This window comes from Psammomys obesus, unplaced genomic scaffold (assembly GCF_907164565.1).
Source record: "Psammomys obesus unplaced genomic scaffold, mPsaObe1.curated_primary_1811, whole genome shotgun sequence".
Classification (NCBI taxonomy): domain Eukaryota; kingdom Metazoa; phylum Chordata; class Mammalia; order Rodentia; family Muridae; genus Psammomys; species Psammomys obesus.
The window spans coordinates 6,664,096-6,686,530 of record NW_026590699.1 but is presented as its reverse complement, the minus strand read 5'-3'; the positions used below and the strand labels follow the sequence as shown (position 1 = coordinate 6,686,530).

The 22,435-nt window shown below is 49.6% G+C and overlaps 1 long non-coding RNA gene and 1 pseudogene across 1 annotated transcript; both read right to left on the bottom strand.

Moving 5' to 3' along the window:
• Positions 1–945: 945 nt before the first annotated feature.
• LOC129677821 (high mobility group protein B1-like) lies at positions 946–4,554 on the bottom strand (annotated as a pseudogene).
• A 12,048-nt stretch (positions 4,555–16,602) lies between these two features.
• Positions 16,603–21,252, bottom strand: LOC129677844 (uncharacterized). Its single transcript, XR_008720269.1, has 2 exons — positions 21,189–21,252; positions 16,603–19,950 (listed from the first exon to the last, which is right to left on the bottom strand). It is a non-coding gene; the product is annotated as an uncharacterized LOC129677844 (long non-coding RNA).
• Positions 21,253–22,435: the final 1,183 nt, after the last annotated feature.

The window sequence follows — 22,435 nt, the reverse complement described above, 5'->3', positions numbered from 1 at the left end:
TCTCTCAGACAGCCTTTGCTTTTTGCTCTCTGTCTCTGCCCTTTCTCGCTCACCCTACCGCCCTGATATAGTCTGACCCAGGTGAGAGGCCATGCCGCATTCAACCACAACCCTCAGCAACATAGAGAAACGCCAGGGCAGGTAATCTGTTGAACCTAGAACAGCAGTGCCCTAGTTAGGTTCTGGGCTCACTGGAGCTTAGGTCACTGGGGTTTTTCCCAAAGCCCTTGGTTGAAGGCACTGGAGACTCTTCCTGGCTGGGAGACTGCTTCATCCAGCTGAGAGCTCTGACAGCCTCCCACCAGCCCTGTGGCTCCTTAGCCCCAGAACCGCATAGGTTGGGGACAGCCCTAATGTTCCAGGCGCGTGTATGTCACTTCCAGAGCACACTCCACACAACTGCAGTGACCCTGTCTGTACCTTGGTCCCAGTCCAGCCATGGATTCCAGATCTATGTACCAGAGGGCCCTCCTTTGGCCTGGGTGAGAGCTAGTTCAAAGGAGCCCAAGTTTAGGAGAACCAAAGTTGATGACCCTCCTTGCCTTTCAGAGCAAACCTGGCCTCAGCCTCCATCGAGGATAAATGGCCACTCACTGCTGCCCCGAATTTGGAACTTTTGATTTCTAATCCCTAGATAGATTTAGGGAACTCCATAACACAGAATGGCAGTGTAGTTCAAGACCCCGCCTCATAAAACTCACAGTTCACTTTACTCTTTCTCGAGGGTTTTGCTCACAACCACACCCAGAGCCAGAATGGTCCCCGTTTCTACTGCGCCTCCAAACTTGCATCTTCATAGAACTCTGTTCTGCCTCTCCAAACCTGGGAAATCCTGCTTGTATCTTTTTTCCCATTTCATTTTTTTTTTTAAATTTAAAGGGAATGAGTTTTATATAGGTGTGTGTGAGTTAAATGCTTTATAGACATGAAAAAAATAGAACCAGCTTATTCATCACCTTCTTCCTCTTCCTTCACTTCTTCAATCCTCCTCCTCTTCTTTCTTTTTCTTGCTTCTTTCACCCTCTTTTTTTGCTGCCTAAGGTTTTCCCTTAGCTCTGTCAGCAGTGATATCCTTTTCATATTTTTCCTTGGGCTCGGCAGCCTTCTTTCCATACGGCTGCTTGTCATCCGCTGCGGCTCTGTTCCGCACCTCTCCCAGTGTCTTTGCAACATCACCATCGGATAAGCCAGGATGATGACCTTTGACTTGGGGTGATACTCAGAACGGAATAAGAAGAAGGGAAGAAGGCCGAAGGAGGCCTCTTGGGTGCATTGGAGTCCTTGAACTTCTTTTTGGTCTCCTCTTTGGGTGGGATCTTGGGGGAATGTAGGCTTTCATTTCTCTCTCATAATGAGCCTTGCCAGCCATATCTTCATATTTCCCCTTTTCATTAGCAGACATGGTCCTCCTTCTCCCTGAGCATGTCTTACAGAGTTCCAAGAAATCGGCAGAAGCACCTGGCATTCCTTCTTGCGCTCCTCCTGGCAAGTCTGCACAAAGATTGTGTACGAAGACATTTTGCCTCCCGGTTTCTAAGGCTCTCGCCTTTGCCCATGTTTAGTTGCTTTTACTCCGTGAGGTAGCGTCACTCAGTGCCCATCCGGCTGGCGCTTGCTCTGACACTGCCTCTGTGGAGTTCAAGATACTGGGAGAGCAGAAGCCAGACGCAGGCAGCCTCCTCACTCTATCCTCCCATTTGTGTCCTTAGCAGCTAAGAGGTAAAAGTATTTCATGCCATCTGCTCCCCTCCGCTGACCCAAACAAACTCCTTTGGATGCATAGATTGCTGGGTTCAGTCTTACAGAGATGCCAGTGTCTTTTGGATAATAATGAAAATTTTTTCCTTGCTGTTCTGTTCTACAGAGAAGACTAGTGCTGGAGTTGGATTTTGGCCCATCTGCTCCCGACCAAACATGCTTGTTTAAAAGTTTCCTCCAAAGACTCCTTCCTGGGTCAGGTGAGTTACCTGACTCTAGCAGGGAAAATGAGAGAAGAACAGAACAGCTCAGGAAAAGCCGCTTTGCAGCTGAGAACCCCTGAGAAGTAACTGCTTCCCGCAGAGCTTACAAAGGGCAAAGCGTTTAGCTCAGTTTTTCTTTCCATTTTTCTTGGTTTTGTTTACTATCTTTTCAAAGCTTTTGTTGAAACTTTAACTTTCTGTATTTCAGGCTTTGGAAGTTCATTGAGTGTGATTTAAAAAGGATGTACAGATAATCTTAATTTTCTACAGCATACTATGTCTGTAACGGCGATTCAACTTTTATTTAGGAAAAGGGTATGTGCCTGAGTGGCCCATGACCTCGGCCCACCTTGGGAAACATAGCAACCTTCTGACTTGCAGCCATCTTGGCCGGTATGTTACTCAGTCACCATCTTTACTAAGGATAAATAAAGGACATGCCATGTGACTTCACCACCATATTGGTTAAAGTGACCATACAGAAGAAATCAACTAAACCCACAAACAACTAGGCCCACTGAGCTCTCTGCTTATCATTATCAGCAATACATTTTCCCCTTTTAAACTAAGGAGCTTATAGTAGGCTTTCAAGATGGTTTGTTTCAAAACTGAGCCATATTAAAAAAAAACACACACATTATAAAAGGGTCAGGAAAATGAAATTTTCAGTCTCTCTGTTGACTGTATTTATGATTTAAATTTTGGTTTGATACTAAAGGATCTTTAATTTTTAAAGAATTAAACCTTTTTAAGGCTCAAACTTATCAGGAACAAAATAAGCTCAAAGTTTGTTTAATGTAAAATAATATTATAAATCAGGTATATTTTTAAAAAATTGGTTATAAAAATTAAATGCTTCATTAAAATGGATTAAATTTATAATAGGCTTTCATGGAAGGCTCATGTAGCAACCTTGGATAAAAACACCATTTCACCAGAATAAGTTATATCCTGGCCTCATTACAGGATGAGGACGCACAGAAAGGAAGACCTAGCAGAAGCCTGCTGTTTCTGCCCCCAGCTGTGTGGGCTTGGCCATGTGGGCTTGGCCATGTAGCCCAAACCAGAAAAGTTCTCCTATCCAAAGATGAATTATATGACGAGGGCATGGATTCTCTTGCCAAATGGAGGATCCCATAGTCTGTACCCACATCCTAAAAGTCTCAAGCAGCTGAGGCAAATAGCAGTTACTCTGCTCTCAGTGTCTCCCAAAGTTAACAGGGGAACACAGGCCAACCACCCTACTGGTATGTGACCTGCATGCTAGGTTAGCTGGTCCTGCCCTTTACGCTGGCACTCAGTTCTTCCTCTTAGCAAAAGCTAATTTCAGGTCTATGCCCGAACCACCATGTTCCATCATTAAAAGAAGATGCTGGGTACCCTGTCACCAAACTCACAGCTTTGGGAAGTTATTCAGAATAACCAAGCAGTGTCTGTGACAATGGTTTTGTATCTGTAGAGTCAATAAGTGATTCTATTAGGTGATATGCCAAGCTTCTGGGTTCTTCCGGAGGAGATGACTTAGGTGGAGGAGATTCTCTCCAGCCTGGGCTCACCTGTGGTGCTTGGAGAACATCTACTCTCTGCAGAGAGTGAAAGCTCCGGGGCCAGCACCTGCACTGTCACCTTGAAGCCTACAAGGAGCACAAGGACTTTGGCTCTGATGCGTGTGGATGTTTCCTAGGAAATTCCAAAGGCCAAAAGCTCATTTAATTTGTTTATCTTACTTTACAAATTATGTCTCTTAACAGCCAAACTATTTTTTTTTAAGTAGAATGATGTTAAGAAACATGCTTACTGCTGTCAATATGTGATGACCTGGAGATTTGTCCTGCAGAAGGCGTAAAGAGCTGGCTTTAGCCTTCTTTATTAGTTCAGTCTATGGTGTGAGTTATTTATTACAGATTTGTCATGACTGACTGCTCTCATCTTTCATCTGTTGGCTGAGTATAGGAAATGAGAATGTGGAGATTTTTAAAAGGTTCTGTTAATAGGGTTAATTTTAGAAAACTTTGTGAAATGAATCATTTACTGCTGACGTGGCAGTCACTGACTTGGGTAGTTAGGATGTCATGGAGTATTATAGAGAGATACCCACTGAGGAGAAAGAAAGGCAGCCGCCATCTCTAGGACTGTATTTTAAAATGAAAATTAAAGATAGTTTCTTTTTGGGGACTACAACTTAGAATTCAATTATCTATGTATCCGGATAAAAATAAGACATATTTACTACATAACCCTGAAATATAGGCATAACAATATGATGTTGACAAAATATGTATCATCATGTTTTCAAGTACTAGATATGGCTATTTAAGGTCCTAACCACAAAATCAACCTTATCAAATTATTTCTTTTTTCCCACTTAAAATGGAAATTTATTGCTAGTGTGGGACAAATAGAAGACAACGGAAGTGAGAGTACAGCACATGGGCTAATACTCTTCACCCTCATCATCTCCTCCTGCACTATCTGCCCCTACTTCCTCATAATCCTTCTCCAGGGCAGCCATGTCCTCATGGGCCTCAGAGAACTCTCCCTCCTCCATGCCCTCACCCACATACCAGTGCACAAAGGCACGCTTGGCATACATCAGATCAAGCTCTGGTATATGGTCCAACCAGTTGTCCAATTGAGTGTAACCATATGTGAACTCTGTGTTTAACCTCGTGTTATATTGACTTATGTTAATCTCGATGTAAAAGTTTTCTTCATATAACTTTGGTGTACAGTTATCACCTCCTGTCTTATGTTCAGGATCTTTTGCCAACTCTTAAGTTTTATTGTGGCCCCTTTGGATGGACCCTCTTCTGAGACATTCTGACTGCTGATCTCCTTGTCACCCTTACTTACGATGGCCTTGAAGCAATTACCAAGAGATTGAAACCCCCAAGGGGACCTTCAAGAAGGGACTAATGGGCCATGGGCCATCTAACTCATCCCTCTTCCTGGCACTTTGAACATTGTATTTGGGACCGAGAATATAAACAGCTGGACTGGTGCCTTCTTTGCATCAGTTAACCTCTGTCTCGCCAGCTCAGCTCAGCACCCGGTAGGGCCTGCTCAGCCCCTTGACTGCTGCAGTACTCCATGGTATGAGAGAACTAGATCTGGCTGCTGGCTGCTGCCAGGGAGGGGAGCTGCGCCCTCCTCCAGCAATGCTGCTTCCACGCCAGATGCAGGGACCAGACAAAAATTCCTTCTGGCCCCCTTCCAAACTGGCTCCTCCCCTTGATCACTTTCCCTCCTTACCATCCTCACACCTATGCTTCGCCCTGTCTTTTACGTGTTTTACTTACTGAACTTCACTCTACACCCAAACAAAACATCCCACACAACTCCCCCGATGACTCTCACCCTACAACGCATATTTCTGATACGTGTGCAGAAAGACCTTTTTTAGATGCTGTGGAGAAACTCTACCTAACCTTCACCCCTTTCCTCCCGGCCAGATGCAGTTCCTTACGTCAGTCTTCTGTTGTCTCTCTCCTGTCCCCTTCCTTTGATGCTCTGTAGACCCCAACACTTCTGCCAGCTCATTTTGGGGCAACAGTCCTGGCAATGGGACCAGTTACCGTCACCCCGAATCAACTCTGTCCACTTTCTTCCTCCTTTGTTCCTCACTATCCCCCAACCTTCCCGAGAAACCTCTCAGTTTTACTCTGTAGTCAGCTTTTAGCCCTTCAGTATAACCACTTTCCAAGTCATGTCAGGACTAAGGGCGGCAATCGCCTGATCCACCACAGCTCGGCATATTCTGACCCTGCCCCTGCTACCTGGTCAGAGGACCAGACCCTCTTCAATGCACCCAGATTTAAAATGTCTAAGATGTAGACATTTTAACCATCTGCATGTGTGGGTGAAAAATGCTCCCTTGCTGTGAATAAATACAGTCCCACATAAGGCCAGTCTGGATCTCTCTCTCTCTTTTTGCCTTCTCTCTCTCTCCATCTGCTCTTTAAAAACATAACAGATCAAAGCCATAGAACCAAGCTCTCTGCAAATGGCTAGCTATCATATGACCCCACAGTGCCACACGTAGGCACACGATTGAAATGTGTGGTCCTTGAAGAGGCACGGGTGTGGGCATGCACAGCAGCATAAAGAACACAGAAGGTGTTCTCATCTTTAAGCAATTACCATCAAGGAAGGGTCTCATGGATAGGCCAGGCTCACCTCAGACTTTCTATTTAGCCCAGGGTAACCTTCGTTTTTATTTTACATTTTAAGAACTTATTTATTGGGAGGGACATCCATGCCCTAGCATGTGTGGAGGCTCAGAGGACTGCTGGCAGGATAGGCTCCTTTCTGTCATGTGAGAACAGTCATCAGGCTCCACAGCCAGTGTCCTTACTCCCTGAGCCATCTCAGCAACCTGATCTGGAGCTTCCGGGGATTGTGTGTGTCAAATCCACAACCAAAACCTAAAGTATGGACGACTTAAAAGTCTTTATGATAAAACATTAAATTGTGTACTTTAAATGGACACATTGATGGCATGTGAATTCTATTTCAACAACACTGTTGAAAAGAAAATGCAAAAACTGTAACCTGGAGAACCTGAAATGACCAGGGAACCCGTGTTCCATGTGTAAGCTATGACCGTGTTACAGAGCTGAGAGTTTTTACCCCAGATAAGTGAAAGTGCCAGAAGCCATGGTAAAACAATAACACGGTTGGGGTCTTGTGGAAAGAGGAAGTCTCCACAGACACAAAGGCACACAGACAAAGGCTTATGCTCCCAGCAAATCAGGGCCACCTGTGAGCGTGGGCAGTGAGGTGAGCATAGCTGGACGTTGCTAGTCTATTGGCCTCGTTAACCTAGAGAGGCATGTGGAATGTCTCCTACCTAAATGAGGGTTTCCTCTTCCATGTGCTCCACAGAGAAGATTCCCCCATACTATTTTTTCACACCCCTGTGCCAGAGTTCTGGCTAAAGGCTGTTCTCCATTAATGTGCAATGTAGAAATGATCTGTCCCTGATAAAGAGGGAAGGAAATGAGACCACTGTGGAGTTCTAGCCCAGCTCTGATCCTGTGCCAATGTGAGGTTTGCTGGCAGCATAGGTCAGGGGCCCTAGTTGAGAATTGTGTCATCCTAGAAGGATGCGGTCCCCACCCTTTCTGGGGCAGGGGTGAGAGGATGCTTCACAGTTCCGCATGGATGGAACCCAGCTGAAGATGAGCACACAATGAAAATCACAAAACCCACAAGAAGTAAACTCAGCAGGAGTGATGGTCCCTGTAGCGTCCTCACAGGCGAGGACAACGCACGATGACACAGAACAGGCCCGAGAGAGGTGCCTGAGAGAGGAAACCAGAATGCAGCCCCAAGAGGCTCCATGCAGGAGTGGGAAGACGTGAGGGGGACAAACAGACAACCCATTTGCCACGGAGCTGACTGACTGTAGCTGAGGAGAATGTACCAACATTTCAAGGAGTTGCTGACCAGGAAGATCACGGGATGACGGCAGAGTGGGTGATGGGCAGGAAGGCTGGAAGGTGTTCATCAGCTCTGAAGTCCTTGTTCTCCATGCGAGGCACCAACTGGAGCTCAGGAAGTCGGTGGTGAGCTGGACGCCGAATGCTGAGTTCCGTGATTCTGGGCTTGGAGGTGGTCGCAGAGGGACACTGGAAGCACACTGTCAGCTGTCTCAGGACTCCGAGCTCATGCCTGCTAATGTCTATGAGGCCTGGCTTGAGGGGCTACTATCCTGCCTAGGACACCCAACGTTGTTCAATGGCTGATTCTTATTTCTGCCATACCCAAGCACCAGGCTGCTGCTCTCATGGGAGCAGAGCATTTGCTGTGGAAATACTTTCCAGAAGACAGAGGCAGAACTGCCACAAATGAGATTTATTTCTCTTTTAGAAATGATAGATTGACTAGTAGTTGTTTTTTTGTTTGTTTTTGGCAAAAAAAAAAAAAAAAAAAGTAGTGTGTTTGTAGGCACAGAGTCAGCAGCTGTACATACCAGGCCCGCCTGCTCCTGCATTCTTTCCAGGCTCCTGTCTCTCTTCCTCCTGTGCATTAGCTTCTGCTCCTCATCCCTGTTCCACCCCCTGCCGCAACCCCCGTCCAGACAGTGTGATTTCTGAAGCTGGACCACGAGGGAGAAGCATTCGCTGAAATCATCTTTGCTTTGGGATGGGGCTGACAGGAGCTGAGCCTACAGGTCTCTTTTCTAAGTCAAACAATGGTGCGGAGGGCGTGCCAGACATTTTGAGGGGCCGCTCCTGGCCGGGGCATACGAGGACCGCTTGGCTGTCACTTACACATAGACTCATGGTTCTGTCTGCACAGCTGCGAGGGGACAGAGGTGTGTGCGTTACGGTGATACACACAGCCCTGTGAGATGAGCCCCTGCGATAGGGACGGTAAACACAGTGACAGGGGAGAGGCCTGGCTCGGCTCCTCCTAAGCAGGATCAGGAGACCCTCCTGCAGCTGAGCAAATACACAGCGCACCCATGGCTAGCACTGAAACCCCGGGAGGAGCCAGGGTAAACATGGGAACGGCTATTAGCACGTGAGGCCACACAATGATCTGGGATGACTCCGGGGCACCTGAATGGCAGCTAGAATTGGAGAAGGCTGCTGTGGATAGCTGCCTTGACACCTGTCTGCATTGGGCTTCAGACCCAGCTTCCGTGGAGGTGGGCCCAGGAAGCTATGGGCTCTGCTTCGTTAGTGTTTGCCGGGGGAGGGGGGCTGTTCTTGCCAGCCTCAAGCAATAAAGTCTAAGGGGACCCTACAAATGACCGGAGGGTAGTTAGTGTGGGAGCGCCCCACGGGACAGTCTTCATGGCTTAGCCATCATGGTGCACCTTTTATGTTTCTAGCCTATTATGTACTTGTGTGTGTGTGTGTGTGTGTGTGTGTGTGCGTGCGTGCGCGCGCGCGCCTTGGGAGTGTAGGTGTGTATTGCACGCCCAGCTTTCTCCACGGACACTGAGGTTCAAACGCTGGTGTTTATGGTTGAGCGGCAAGTGCGTTCCCCATGCAGGGCTCTCCCTCACCCTGTCCCATGCTCACCCTTTGGTCACAGCATGCTTGCTGCAGGTCACGGAGCATGCTCCTGCCATCAGGCAGGGCCCAAGTCCCTGCCGCTACCTCAAGTCTCTGCTGTGCCACTTGTGCTGGGTGGCCTGGCTGGCTCACTCCTGACTGGACTCTAAGAGCGTGCCTTCATCCAGCTCTGCTGGTGTCGGCGCTGCTGAGGGAAGGTGTTCCAGTCTGGCTTGGCGCTCCGTAGCTCAAGACCCACAGAATGTCACAATGTGCCACAGAGCCGCTTCGACGGAGTGAAAGGAAGAATGCTTCCCAGGGTGTTGCGGGAGGCTTCTGAGAGGCTCTGCAGAGGCAGCTGGCCAAGAAGTGTCAGAACAAGGCGGTGCACTGGCCTTAGGAGACTTGAGGTTTAGGTTCTAGGCTCAGACGCTGGTTGTTACCATGCAGCACACACACCGGGCGGTGATGCAGAGCATGAGCGCTGGGCCCTTTGGGACGGCAGCTGGCTGCACTGTGCGGTGGGACAGACGCTCTCTACAAGCGTGTTACAGGCCTCGCCGTGTACCTCTTCTCAGCCTGCGAGGCGGTGGGCACACGTGCCTACTCTGTTCCGGACTCAGAGTTGAAGGCTTTGGCCCGTTGGTTGACTAGGCAAGCAGGCCTGAGTTCCTGGGGCCAGGGCAGCAGGTGTGAGCCTTGGTGTGGGCTGTGTTTCTTTCCAAGTGAAGCTGTGTTGAGGAAGCCCTGTGTGGAAGACAGAGTTAAAGAGAAGCAGTCCTCGGCTCTACTGCAGAGACACCTGGAGTGGGACCAGAGCAAGCCCGTGGACCTCATCTAGGAGTGTCATTCACCACACACCCAGAGGAGGGAGCCCTGCCCCTCAGTGCCTGTGAGCACAGCTTTACCCACAGTGAGTCAAGGAGGACCCAAATCCAATATGGCTGCTATCCTTATGGAAAAGGAAGTTTGACTAAAAACAGCCGAGGAGAAGCTGAAGCCACCAGGGTCCAGGGAGCGGGATGGCGGGATTCTCCGTCCAGATGGAGCCATCCAACCCACTTTGATCATTGATTCTGCCTCCCAAGGAGATAGGACCTTTGTCACGTGACCTTCCACAGCCCACATAGTTTGGAGGGAGCTCCATGTAGTGTCCTCAAAGGCACATTCCAGGTGGAAAATGAGCTGCAGCCTTACACAACTGAGGAAGTGTGCCCTTTGTCCACGCTGGGTCCCAGGAACGTGGTGCAGCTCCGACACCGAGGTTCCAGAGCCCAGGCCCAACCTGAAGGTCTTCCTTCGAAGTCCTTGGAAGCCAAGTCCCCCCATGGACGTAGTCTGTAACCTGAGCCAGCCAGCCTACTTGGCAAGTTCCAGGCCAGCGAGAAGAGCAGGCTTTTAAAAAGAAGGTAGGAGTACCCGAGGAAGGACAGGCAAGGCTGTTCTCTGGCCACCCTACGCCACACGCACACAGGCATCTGCACACACACACGTGTACACACCTGTACACACATGTGCACACACATATGCACACAAAATCAAATCCGTCAGTCAAGAACTCAGAGATAACAGATTTCCACCGGCATGCACTTATTTAAACCTTGTAACATTTGTAGATGGTTTTGAGGTTTTACACAATAAAAGTGAAAGAAGGAGGCATGCGTAATTTTCTTTCTTTTTCTTTCTTCCTTCCCCTCTTCCCCCTGCTCTCCCTCCCTCCCTTCTTTTCTTTCTTAATGAGTTATTGCTATAGAGGGAAAGCTACCTTTAAAAAAAAAAAGCTTCTTGAATTTGATACGCCTAACTCTTCAACTTTTGCATTAATGTACATTTTTCTTTATATTTAATTCCAGTGACAGCCAAATTGCATGCCCTTAATTAAATTAACACAAATTAGACTTGAAAGGAGTTGAGGGATGAAAATTCGGGTTGTTTCTTAAAAGCTTTCTTACTGCTGAGGCATGCTGCCGGGGGGGGGGGCACAAAAACCACCTCTTCCTTGGAAATGACACCATCTACCCACAATGGATGGCTTCATGCTGTGTGTCTTCCCTGAGTCGAGGTGAGGCCCCAAGACTCCGGACTGAGTGACTTCAGAGCCAGAGTGTCGGGCATGGCAAGTCACGATCAGCAAAAGGAACATGACTAGGTCAGGCAGTGCAGGCTAGCCCCTAGGCGCTAGCCTGGCTTCCTGTCCACAAGCCTTAGGGAACAGCCTAGACTTCAGGGTGAGCTTCAGGCCTGGCAGGGCCTGGGACTCAGATCTCCCATTTTTGTCTTGAAGTCCCTTGGTAAGATCCCTCTTTCTGCTGCAGGGAGCTTGACGCCCTCCATGGTGCTTCTGTGCCCCAGCAAGGCCCTGCTGCCCTTCCATGGTTGTCTGTGAGGAGAGCAGTAGTCTCTCCCTCCGGGGAAGGGGTCTCTCCTCCAGCCCTCTCCATCCTGCTTTGGTCTCATTTCACTCCAGGAATGCGGAGCGTGCTGGTTAGCAAGTCTTCAGGAGAGTGATGGTGGCTGTCCTGGCTTCCACTGTCTTCCCATGCTTCAGCAGCTGGCTGTCTTAGCTGGAGCTATCATCCCAGCATTCCCGAGAGAGATATACACACACCTAGACTAGAAACCGAACCAGGCAGGGGTTGTGGCTGTCTGTGCCCTAGCAGGCTTCCTGAGGTTTTTTACCTCAGCCAAGATGGCAGTACTGCCTACTGTCCAGGACACAGGTTGGTACCCAGCTGCCCCCATATCCCCTGTACCCAAGGGTAGCAATGGCTTGGCAGAAAACTGGCCATGGCGTCTTGGCCTGGCTTTAAGGGGCATTTCCTCTGCTATCAGAATTGAAGGGCAGAGGCATGCAGCCCTGCCTCTTGCCTGTCAGGAGAGGAGGGGGGTGGCTACCTTTTCCTTTGCCATCAATTGGTTCTTGTGAAAGTGTGTTTGGTGGTGGGATGTGGCTAGAGGTGGCATGGGACACAGAGCTCTTTGGCCTTTCCAGGGAGGCTGCGGAAGAGCAGGAAAGTGGGAGGAGGAAGGAGGGAAGGAAGCAGACAGCGGCACCTAGCTGTGCCAGCCCTTGCTGCTCACATGCATCTCGTCCTGGAAACCTGCCAAGTGTGGCGGTTAGTGCTTTGTAACTGGGGTACAGAAAATGGGAGGGAAGCGAAATGGCAGGTGATACCCCCTGGGGAACCATGCTGTCCTCCTTGCAGAGGGCCATTTTTGCTATTAATCTCGGAAAGAATGCTCTACAAGGCTCCCTCCCAGCTACAAAGGGCCGCCTGCAGGTGAATATTGGCGATGCCTTCTGAGGTTGAAATTACTGCTCCGCTCCATTGGAAAACTCAATTTTCCTTTTTAATCTTTTTTTTTTTTTTTGAGTGGGTAAAGAATGAACGGAATCAGTGATGATAGGACCCAGGTGGGGCTGCTGTAGTGGGCAGGTGAATGGAAGGAGGGCCATCTGAGGGCGGCTGTAAAATTAGACCTCAGCCCACGTCCCCGTTACACACACCGGAACATCAAGTGGAACACCCAAGCACTCACACAGCTTACATGCCAATGTGTCTCTAGGTGGCTTGAAAAGGGAGATCCAAGATCTGAAGTGTGGGGCAGAGAAGCATTCCAGGCAGAGGGGAGTGCCTCTCCGGGGCCTGTAACCACAGCTCTGTGGGGTGAGCCTGAGGTAGATCCAAGATGGGCAGGTCCTGATAGAAGTTGTGTGTGTGTGTGTGTGTGTGTGTGTGTGTGCACGTGCGTGCACAGGTGTGTACCTGTAGTTGGATGGGTTATATTTATATTTCTTTAAAGCTACACACACACACACACACATACACCATAGTGTTAGATACTTGTAACTCCAGATACCAGGGAGGCTGAGGCAGTGAGATGGAGAGTTTGAGGTTAGCGTGGGTTATACAGTGAAACTGTGCCAGAGAGAGGAAGAAGGAAAAAAGAGAAGAATGAAAAGAAAAGAATAGAAAGATAGAAGAGAAAGAGAGAGAGAGAGAGATATTTCAGCTCTTGCCACCATGCCATGGCATGCAATTTTGTCTCTTACCAGACTTCTGGCATGCTGTGGCCTCATGCGCACTGAGAACAGGAGTGTCCCCACTAAAATGGTGGCCTGACTGTTCAGCAGAGGCCAGGAGCACCCAACAGATCATCTTGAAGACATGCCATTGCGAGTCAGAGACATGTTCAGCTGTCTCTCACAGGAGGTGAGCACGGTTTTGTTACTAGTGTCAAGCTATGAAGAACCTGACTGAAGGATTTATCTTGGCTCATGGTTTCAGAGAGCTCAGTCTGTGGTTTATTGACCCTATGCATTGGGGTATAGAACATCTTTCTGCAGGAGCCTACAGGGGGGAACCCATGCTTCAATTCTTGATGGACACAAAGCAGAAAGCAAAGGGGCATACAGAAAGATAGCATAGTCCCAAGGACCCCCAACTCCCATGATATGTTTCCTTTAATTTGTCCCACCTTCAACTCCTCACTGCCTCCCAATAATGCTGTCTTGTGAATCTACTGAGGCATTAATCCATCAAATTGGTCAGAATCCCCATGGTTTATTACTTCTGGAATCACTTTCACAGACACTCTCAGGGAGTGCTTCCAAAATCGCTGGAGCTTTCTCTCATTGACGGTCAGAAGCAACCAGCACTCTAAATGTGTACTAGCTGGCATCTTAGACTGGTTCCCTCAGGGTGGACCTGGCTGCCCTCCTCACCCATGGCAGGAACCCAGCCCCATAGCTTCGATGTGTCTTCATATTTTCCTTTCTGAGTTTATCTCTGAATCGCTGGGGAAAGCCTTCCCCATGTTCCTCTCTCTTCCCCTTGTGTGAGACCACTTCTCATCCACCACTCCTCTGTGTCCCTTGGGAATGCGCTAGAACACGGTGTGACGTGCAGGAGACACACACGGCACCTACCCACAGGCCTGTCACATGCGACTTCACTTTGAAAGATGGTTGGACCCTGTGAGGTGCTCACTCACTCACTTCATTGCTTGAAGTTGGAGCAACCAGATGGGAGCCTGGGCCACCAAGCAGTGACAACATGTGAGGAGGGAACAGTCATGGCTCTCATTTCTCCACTTCCTCCAGTACAGGTGACAAGAATTTGGGCTTCAGAAGACATTATGGGCACATCTGGCTGTCAAGAGGGCAGTCCAGGTGCCAGAGCAGAGCTGACACACCAAAGGACGCACATGAACCTTGAGGGGCAGCTGCATGGGGATGGCATTTCCTTCAGCAGAGTCCTCACAGCTTTGCACTGTTGTGGCCGAGATCAGCCTCCCCAGTGCCCCGTAGTCAGGTGCCAGTTCCTCAGGGGATCAGGTAGTGTTGTCTACAGTTTAAATGTGTTGCCAGGACTGTCACTCTTCATCTGGGGAAGTAAATTCCCTATTATACCGGGACAAGGGAGAAAAAAACTTGAATTTGAGGAAAAACAAACAAACAAACAAACAACAAACTCAAATCTAGAACCTGCCCTTTGGGAAACTTGGTCTGTGAGCATCCCACCAGCAGAGATCTACTTGGACACAGGCTTGAGTCGGAGGATAGGGGGCTTGCCAGTGAGTGCATCTGGCAAGCAGGAGTGTGTGTGTGTGTGTGTGTGTGTGTGTGTGTGTCAGAGGACCTATAATAGCAGATGCTTGGCAACCATAAAAGGTTCTTCAGGTCTTATCTCTGCTAAGAGGCCATCTCATGTCACCATGACAGCATGGGAGGAAAAACACTGAGTTCACACAGTTGTGCCTCCTTGTTCACCCTGTGGCTGATGGTGGACAAAGAAGCCTTAACTGGGCTTTTGTCTATCCCAAGCTCAATACTTTACCTGAAAAAAGTGTAGTTCCTCCACGGAAGGCCTTGATATATATGGATATTAAAGTCCTCATCAGCACCCGACACACAGTTGCTGTTTCTTGAAGAGCTGAGCATGGTAATTGGAGAGCCTTGGCCGGGTCCCTTGTGTGGTGGCGGCATAAATCTCGAGGAGGTGACAGGCGTACAATGGCCTTACTCTTTCCTGATCAGGCTGGCCCGTGTCTGAGCTATTTATTAACTGGGACATGAATGGGCCAATGAAGGGCCGATTTATATGTTGCACAGAAAGATGTATGAGGACTGCCGTAAACATTGATTCCTTCCTCCTTTTCTTCTGGGCCGGGACATATATGCAGAGAACGCGGTCATACAGGGTACCCTTATCAGATCTTAGATACTTCCCTGACTGTCCGCAACCATTAACCTTGCATATTATCTGACTTGAGTGATTAGTACAAGGCACATAAAACCGTATTGATGGCCGGGCCTGGGTCAGAATGGGGCGTTGAGTTACCAGAGGCTGGATTTTGCTGACTCTGTGATACAAATGATAGTATTATGCCCGGGACACGAAATTGCTAATTTGTCATTTCTTTCATGGTGTTTTCAGTGCGACCCTAATGGATGAGGGGTAGACTGTGGCCTCGAGGAGAGGCCAGCAGCAGGCTGTTCTTTGTCTGCCAGGCTGTGTCTGTCCCCACACCCACGTGCTGTGCACACTGCTGCTCGTGCGCACCGAGGCTGCGTGGATTTCATGTCCGCCTCTGTCTTCCCATTGTATTTTCTGCCTCTGATGCCTGAACTGGGGAAGCTCTGTCTTTGCTGTCTACACTCAAGTTTAAAGGCTCTTCCTGCTCTGATATGCTCCTGCCAAGATGGCGTCCTACTGGCCTTTCTTAGCCACTGGCAGCTCCAGGCCCACAGTATGCTTTGACATCGTGCCCTAAAGTTTGTTCATAAATCAGATCCCCACGTTGCTGGAAAGGCAAGCACTCCATTGTCCCCCACAGATTGTGTGTGTGTGTGTGTGCACGTTTGGAGCTTGAGAAGCCAGACGAGACTATCACATAGCCACTGTCTGACTCAACCCTTCCCTTTATTGAGGAGTGTGTAAGCCAGGAAGGTGGGAAGGCAAATCTGGTCTGTCACTAACCCTCCCCTGTTCAGACCCCAGCTCGGCTGTGTATCTCAGGCACCTGTCAGTGGCTGGAGGTCCTTTGTTTGCTCAGACCACGCTGGGGTCACCCAGCTTCTGCCTGGTAGGTGTCTCTCAGGTGACAGGTACCAGCAAAGGGCGGGGCATGGGTAATGACAGTGGCACACCTCTTCCAACAAGGCCGTATCTCCTAAACCTTCTCAAATAGTTCCATCCGCCAGGGACCAAGCATTCAGGCGTGAGCCTGTGGGGCCCATTCTCATCCAAACCACCACAACTGCTTTGGGCTTCGGTGTTGGATTGGAACCCAGGGCTTCATGCATGCCATGCAAGCACTTTACCACTGAGCCACACCCCAGCCTGAGAATTCATTTCTTAAGGAAGAGCAATGCAGGCCCTGCCTCAGGGACCTGCCTCACCGACCTGCAGGGAAGGAAGTCCCAGGAAGGGCAGAATGGCAGGTGTGTGATATCAGCCCTCACCTGAAGAGGGAGCAGTATGGCCTGTGGGGATGTGGAGAAACGCCTCAGGAATGTGTTTCCCCGGGGTGCTTTGCGTGATCACCTGACTTCCCTCCCCTCCCCTATGTGACTTTTTTCTCTCTTAATAATAATTTTCTAACTCGGGAGGGTCTCGGAAGTCACCATGTTCCTTTTAGAATATTTATTGTGTGTATGTGTATAAACATGTAGGCCATGGCTTGCCAGTAGAAGGCAGAGATTTCCAGGCTTCTTTCTCTGTACCATGGGGTCCCCACAGCTGAGCTCACTTCGTCAGCCTTGGTGGCAGACACCCTCATCCACTGAGCTATCCTGTCAACTACTTCCCGGCCTTTCTCAGGCTCTCTGTGCTGGATCCTGAGCCGAGCCATATGCCCACCCTCTGCTGTGCATGGCCAAGCTGTTCCTAGGAGATGCTAGAGAAAAAATTAATTATAATTACATTTTTTTTTTTTCAGGAACTCACCCTGTATACCGGCCTGGCTTGGCAGTCAGTATGGTTCCAGGATGGCAATCCCCCTGTCTCAGCTTTCTAAGGCCTGGCCTCACAGGTGTGTTCTAGCATATTCTGTGAGGCTCTCACAGAGCCCACACTGCAAGGCCTACTGTCTGTTAAACAGCTGGTAAAAGCAATGTGCAGGACCCCATTCTCCTTCGTCCTGAGGCCCACATGGTTCTTCCTGCTGAAAGTCCTGATTTAACGTTTGTTTTGTACAGGACATTCTCAATGTGTACAAAAGAGGATCACAGGATGAGGAACCTGTCCATACCCACCACATAGCTGAAACATTAGCCTCTACGACCAACTATTTCATAGCCCACACATTCTGACTCACCTCACAGTTTTGAAACAAGTTGGAGGTGTCACATGACTCTCGTGAGTCTACCAACACTTCGGTAGGCACTGTAAAGGGACCATTAACCTATGACCGAGGGGCTGACAGGTCAGCTTGGTGATAAGACAGCTCGCTGCTCTTATGGAGACTGAGAACTAGCTTGCTCCCACTGGAGTTTCTCTCACTCCTCTTTCAGTCCACAGCTCCCCACCATCTTGCTTCATTTCCCCCAAGGTTCATATGCTGAGGGACGGAGGTTGTTAGAGTTCCTTGCATCCTGCATTGGGGTGGTTTTGTCTTGGGGGTGTGTTACCAGCTCTGTCCCCCGAATCTCTCTCAAACTGGTAGCTCCCAAAGTGACAAATATTCTTCTCAGGGAATGTCACTATTGCCAGGAAGTTCTTGGCCAAGTGTGGTGGCACTTTTGGTTCGTTGGCATGGAGCAAGGTGCTAATGACATCTAGTGGTAGAGGCCAGGGATGCCACTCTTCTCCCATAATGCACTCCTTTCCACCCCCAGGATTCTCAACCCAGTATGCATCAGTCCTAACTGGAGGGAGTTGGACTGGAGTCGAGTTGTCATGATGATGGTTGGTTAATCACATGGCTGTGACTATGTGGCCTTTTCTGTATTTGTGGCTCTGGGTGTATTTCACCCCCTGGGGCTGGATCCTCTGGACTGTAGCACAGAGATAGCTGAGGGCCTACCTCTATGTCTTTTTTCCTGACTGGAGGACTGCTATAAAGGGACACCTCCAAGTGTTCTCAGGTCAGTGTTTCACCATGCAAGCTGCATCTGGTGGCTGGTTCTTATGTCTGGAGGGGAGGATGACCCCTTTACCAGGTTACCTCTCTCCAAGGTTGGCCGAGAAGTCAGACCACACAACTTTAGGGACATGCTACTCTCTCCCCTTGACACTGTGGTGGTCTGAGTTACTCTCCTTAGCCTTTCTGGGCCTGGTCCTTTCACTAAGGGTTATTCTGTGTTGGGGTTGGGAGATAGATAGCCCAGTGGGTAGAGCACTCACGTCAAGCACGAGGACCCGACTTTGGATCCAGAACCCAAGGACGCCATAGTGTCTGTGTATAACCAAGGTTGTCCTCTGACCTACTCTCACACTCTGGAATGGGCACCCAGATCTTTGGAAGTGGAGGAGGCATATAGTTTTTCTAGGAATTGCTATGTTTTGACAGCCATCATCATTCCTTAATTTGCTTTTTAAAGGTGGATGTGCTTATACCAAAACACTTCAGCAGCACATAAACAGGGAGACTAGAGCATTGGCCAACATCCTTCACAGAAGCTGGCTACACTGAAGCTCTTAGCTGGGGCTGGGGGGAGGGGTGAGGGGAGAGTGTGCGGGAATGACCCTTAGCTTCCTCTCTCCAGTTGCCAGCTTGCCAAAGATCTGGCTTCCCAGGAGAACCCCAAAGACAAGAAGCAAGTGCAGAGTGTGGGCCCTTGGGCGATGGTGTTTGCAGGTTTCCAGAACTGCCTTTGTTCATCTTCCAGACTCTGGTGACCTGGGTCCCTGTGTCCATTGGAGTCTCAGCATCAGGATGGGCCTTGTCATCTCCTTAGCTCCCAGAACAACCCAGAAGGCAAGTGCTCAAGCAGGTACATTTCATAATAGAATCAAATTGAGTAGAGGTCTTCTTGAAGAAAGATTAGTGTCTGAACCTCAGATTAGTCACCATCATTTGTTAATACACACTGGATATACAGGTGATAGAATCACTGATATTTGCCCATTTTTACGAGCTCAGTAATATGACACATGTGGGGCTTCACTGAAGGTCACTTTCCTCTCTTCAGTTAGAGGGGACTTTGTTTATGCAACACGCCTCTTCCCCGAGGCACGTCCTCTGTGGTCCTCTAAGGTTTCCTGCTGCTTCCTCTGCCTGTGGAAATGTCAGGCCACCTGCCCGTCTATCCAGGGCTCACTCGCTGGCTGTGACAGCCTTGGATCTTAGATGCCTTTCTCCGGCACAAAGCTGCCTGTACCTCCTCCCGGCTGAGGGATGATGGGTAAATCCTTAAATTCCTAGAGCTACATTTCTCACGTTGCAAAGGGCTTTGTGGTGCTTTGATCTCAGAAGGTTGCTGCAGGGGAGCAGAGATGGTGAGCCTGGGGGCGGAGCTTCTTCCAACCTTGGAGCCTGGGGGTCTTGATTGTGAGTGGCGGTGCTGAGGTGAGGGCAGCTGGCCATTCTTGATGCTTGGAGCAGGGGGACAAATTTTTCTTCACTGACATGTGCTGTGCACAGGACCAAGGACAGCCATCTGGTTTGTCCGTGGGCTACATGTATTCCTGGTGGGGATTTGCTCAAAAGTCAGGACTTACAGGCTGATGGGGAGCACAGCGCCATGCTTGAGCTAGTAGGCCTAGTCTAGAGGCATTCCTCAGCAGCCATCCTGGCTTCACAGATGTGGAGACCAAGGCATAGGAGTTGTGGAATTTGTAGTCCCACGGATGATAAACAGCAAAGGTTGGCTATGTTCTAATTATCTCACTCCCAAACCAGCTCTGTGCATTCCTTCATGGCTACAAACATCAGGTTCTTTCTTGGGGCTGCTGTATCCCTCTATGATGTCCTCAGTCTTCCTAAGTTTCACTTGGGTATTTCAGGGGCTTCTCCACCAGAAACCGGAGACACTCCTTAAAAACAAAAATTAAACTTGACCAGGAGCGGTAGCGTGTACTCATCACCTCAACACTTGGGAGCTGAAGGCAGCAGGGTCAGGAGTTCAGAGTCGCCCTCAGCTGCACAGGAAGCTCAAAGCTGCCTGAGATACTACACAAGCAAACAAACTCAACTAAAGTAAACCAAAAGAAACGCCTGCACCTTAACCGTCCAGTGTGCACCCCAGACTCCTGACAGAACAGGGATTCTTGAGTCTTCCTGCCATCTAGAGTGTCTGGACATTCTGTTGATTCAGCTGTGCTGACATGTACATGACACTGAGTTTGCCACCTCAGCCCCTGTCAGCCACAGTTCAGTTACACTGAGAACATCCCATTTAGAGCAGATGTTGCAGCCCTCCCTCAGTCCCTGGCTGCCCCATGCTGCCCTGTCCCCATGGACCTGAGGGCTCTCGGGAGCATCTGAATTGAGTAGTGTGCTGAGCCTCTTGTGGGTCTGGCTTATTTGACTTAGCATCATGTCTTCAGTGTTCCCCCATGCTGTAGTGTGTTCAAGAGTGTCCTTCCTGCTAAAGGCTGAGGACTATCCCGCTGTGGAGCCTCCCTGCTGCTAATTCATTAATAGGCACTTGGGCACGTGGCTTCTGCTTCCTCTTGGCTGTTGTGGACATGTGTGCAAGCGTCCACTTGGACCCCTGCCCATGGTTCCTAAAGGTATTTCCCGCTTCTTTCTTCCTCTTGTGCCCACGCCTCCACAATGTGGCGCCTGCACCAACTCTGCCACTGTTCTCTACCACTTCTTTCCATTTCCTTCCCCGGTCAGGGCAAGCATTCCCCCACAGCAGCCCCCTGTGCCCGAGGCTCAGCACACCCCTTTAAGCATGTGCACATCCTAGCCTGGGTTCTGTCACATGCTGGGCCTCAGGCACCCCACACAACCATGCTGCTGTCACTGCCCTGTTCCCGTTTGCTGCCTGTTCACAGTTGACTCAGACACAGACGGACCTTCCGTGACCCCAACAAATAGATGTGCTTGGCGGCATTAGTATAAGAGAGTTTAGCACAGCACGGCGGACACTCACGTTCTTCTCTCCCCCTACCGCTGGCCACTTTCCACTTCCCAGAGCCACGTACCCCATGCTTTTGTTCAGGGAGCTGTGAGTTTCTGCCCTCCCAGCCGCAGATGCTGACGATGACAGTGAGCTGGGATCTGGGGCTAGGAGAGGAGTCACAGAGCTGACAGGATCACTTACCTGCCATTGTGACCGGTTGCCTTTTCCAGAAGAAATCGTGTGGTTTTATTTTGCTAAGTCAAAACAGGAAGCTTCTTACTGGGGGGGAGGGGGGCAGACAGCAGACCAAACAACAGAAAGCACTCTCCATCGACCTCTGGGTCATTTGGCCGGACCTCTTGCCTCGTGGTCAGCCTTTTGGCTAACTGCTGATGGAGTCCAGAGATTAGCATCCCCGGTTCCTGGCTCATTTCCTTTGTGTCAATCGCCCAAGTTTTATGTTCTGTTCTGGTTTGGCTCTGGACAAACAACAAAAGCTGGGCCATCAGCGAGGTCTACCTAATCTGTCACCAGCCAAACCAGATACCCAGCAGAAAGATCCCAGAATCTCTCCACAGGAACTCAGCCCAGCCTCGCAGGTATTTCTCTGGGAATCACCTTCAGAAGGGAACCCCATAGTCCTGTGCATCCCACAGTCCCAGCAAAACCTAAATCTGCCACGTTTACCCTGGAAGACAGCACAAAATGTCACCAAGAACACTCGAAGGTAGCTCCTCTTCCTGCCTCTCCTGTTACCCTGCTCCCCCCCATGTTATGCCACAGAAGCAACCCGGAATTCGGTCCACCTTTCCATGGGAGGCAGGGTTCCATATTCAATGACCCTGCGGTGCAGCTCTCTAATAAACCATTTAGCGACCAGCCAGCCTGTGTGTTTACGCGGGTAAATTTGTTTCAGTGAGATTGCAGAACTCTGAACTTTCACTGTGTGCTATTTACTGTATCGAGCTGTGTTGAAAGGGGACCCCGCGCCTTTCCCCGGCTGGGCGTTCTGCTAACAGCACTTTAAAGAAGTGGAGAACGCTTGGCGATCGCCCGACGGGAGTGGGATCAATAATAGTCAGCAGTGTCTGATAATTGGAGTAGCTGTTTTACACAAGAGCTCGGGCTGCCTCGAGTGACTCTTATCAATCCATTGCCCATCATCATCTGATAATCAGACAGAAAAGATGGTGGGGGAATTTTCCCTTTTTAAATCAAGCTTGTGAAAAACATTTGAAATAATGATGAAAAAAAAATCGCATTGTTCCACTCGGCGGTAGGAAAACCGGGCAGGGACTGGAGGCTGCAGACCGGCTGGGGTGCACTGCCGTGGGAGGGGCCAGAGAGACGGTTCTAGAACACGTGGCGTGTGCGGAAGAAATCCCCGTGGCTGGAAGCTGAGCAGCTGCTGTCCTCAGTTCCCTGCTCTCTGTCCTGGTCTGGGGTGG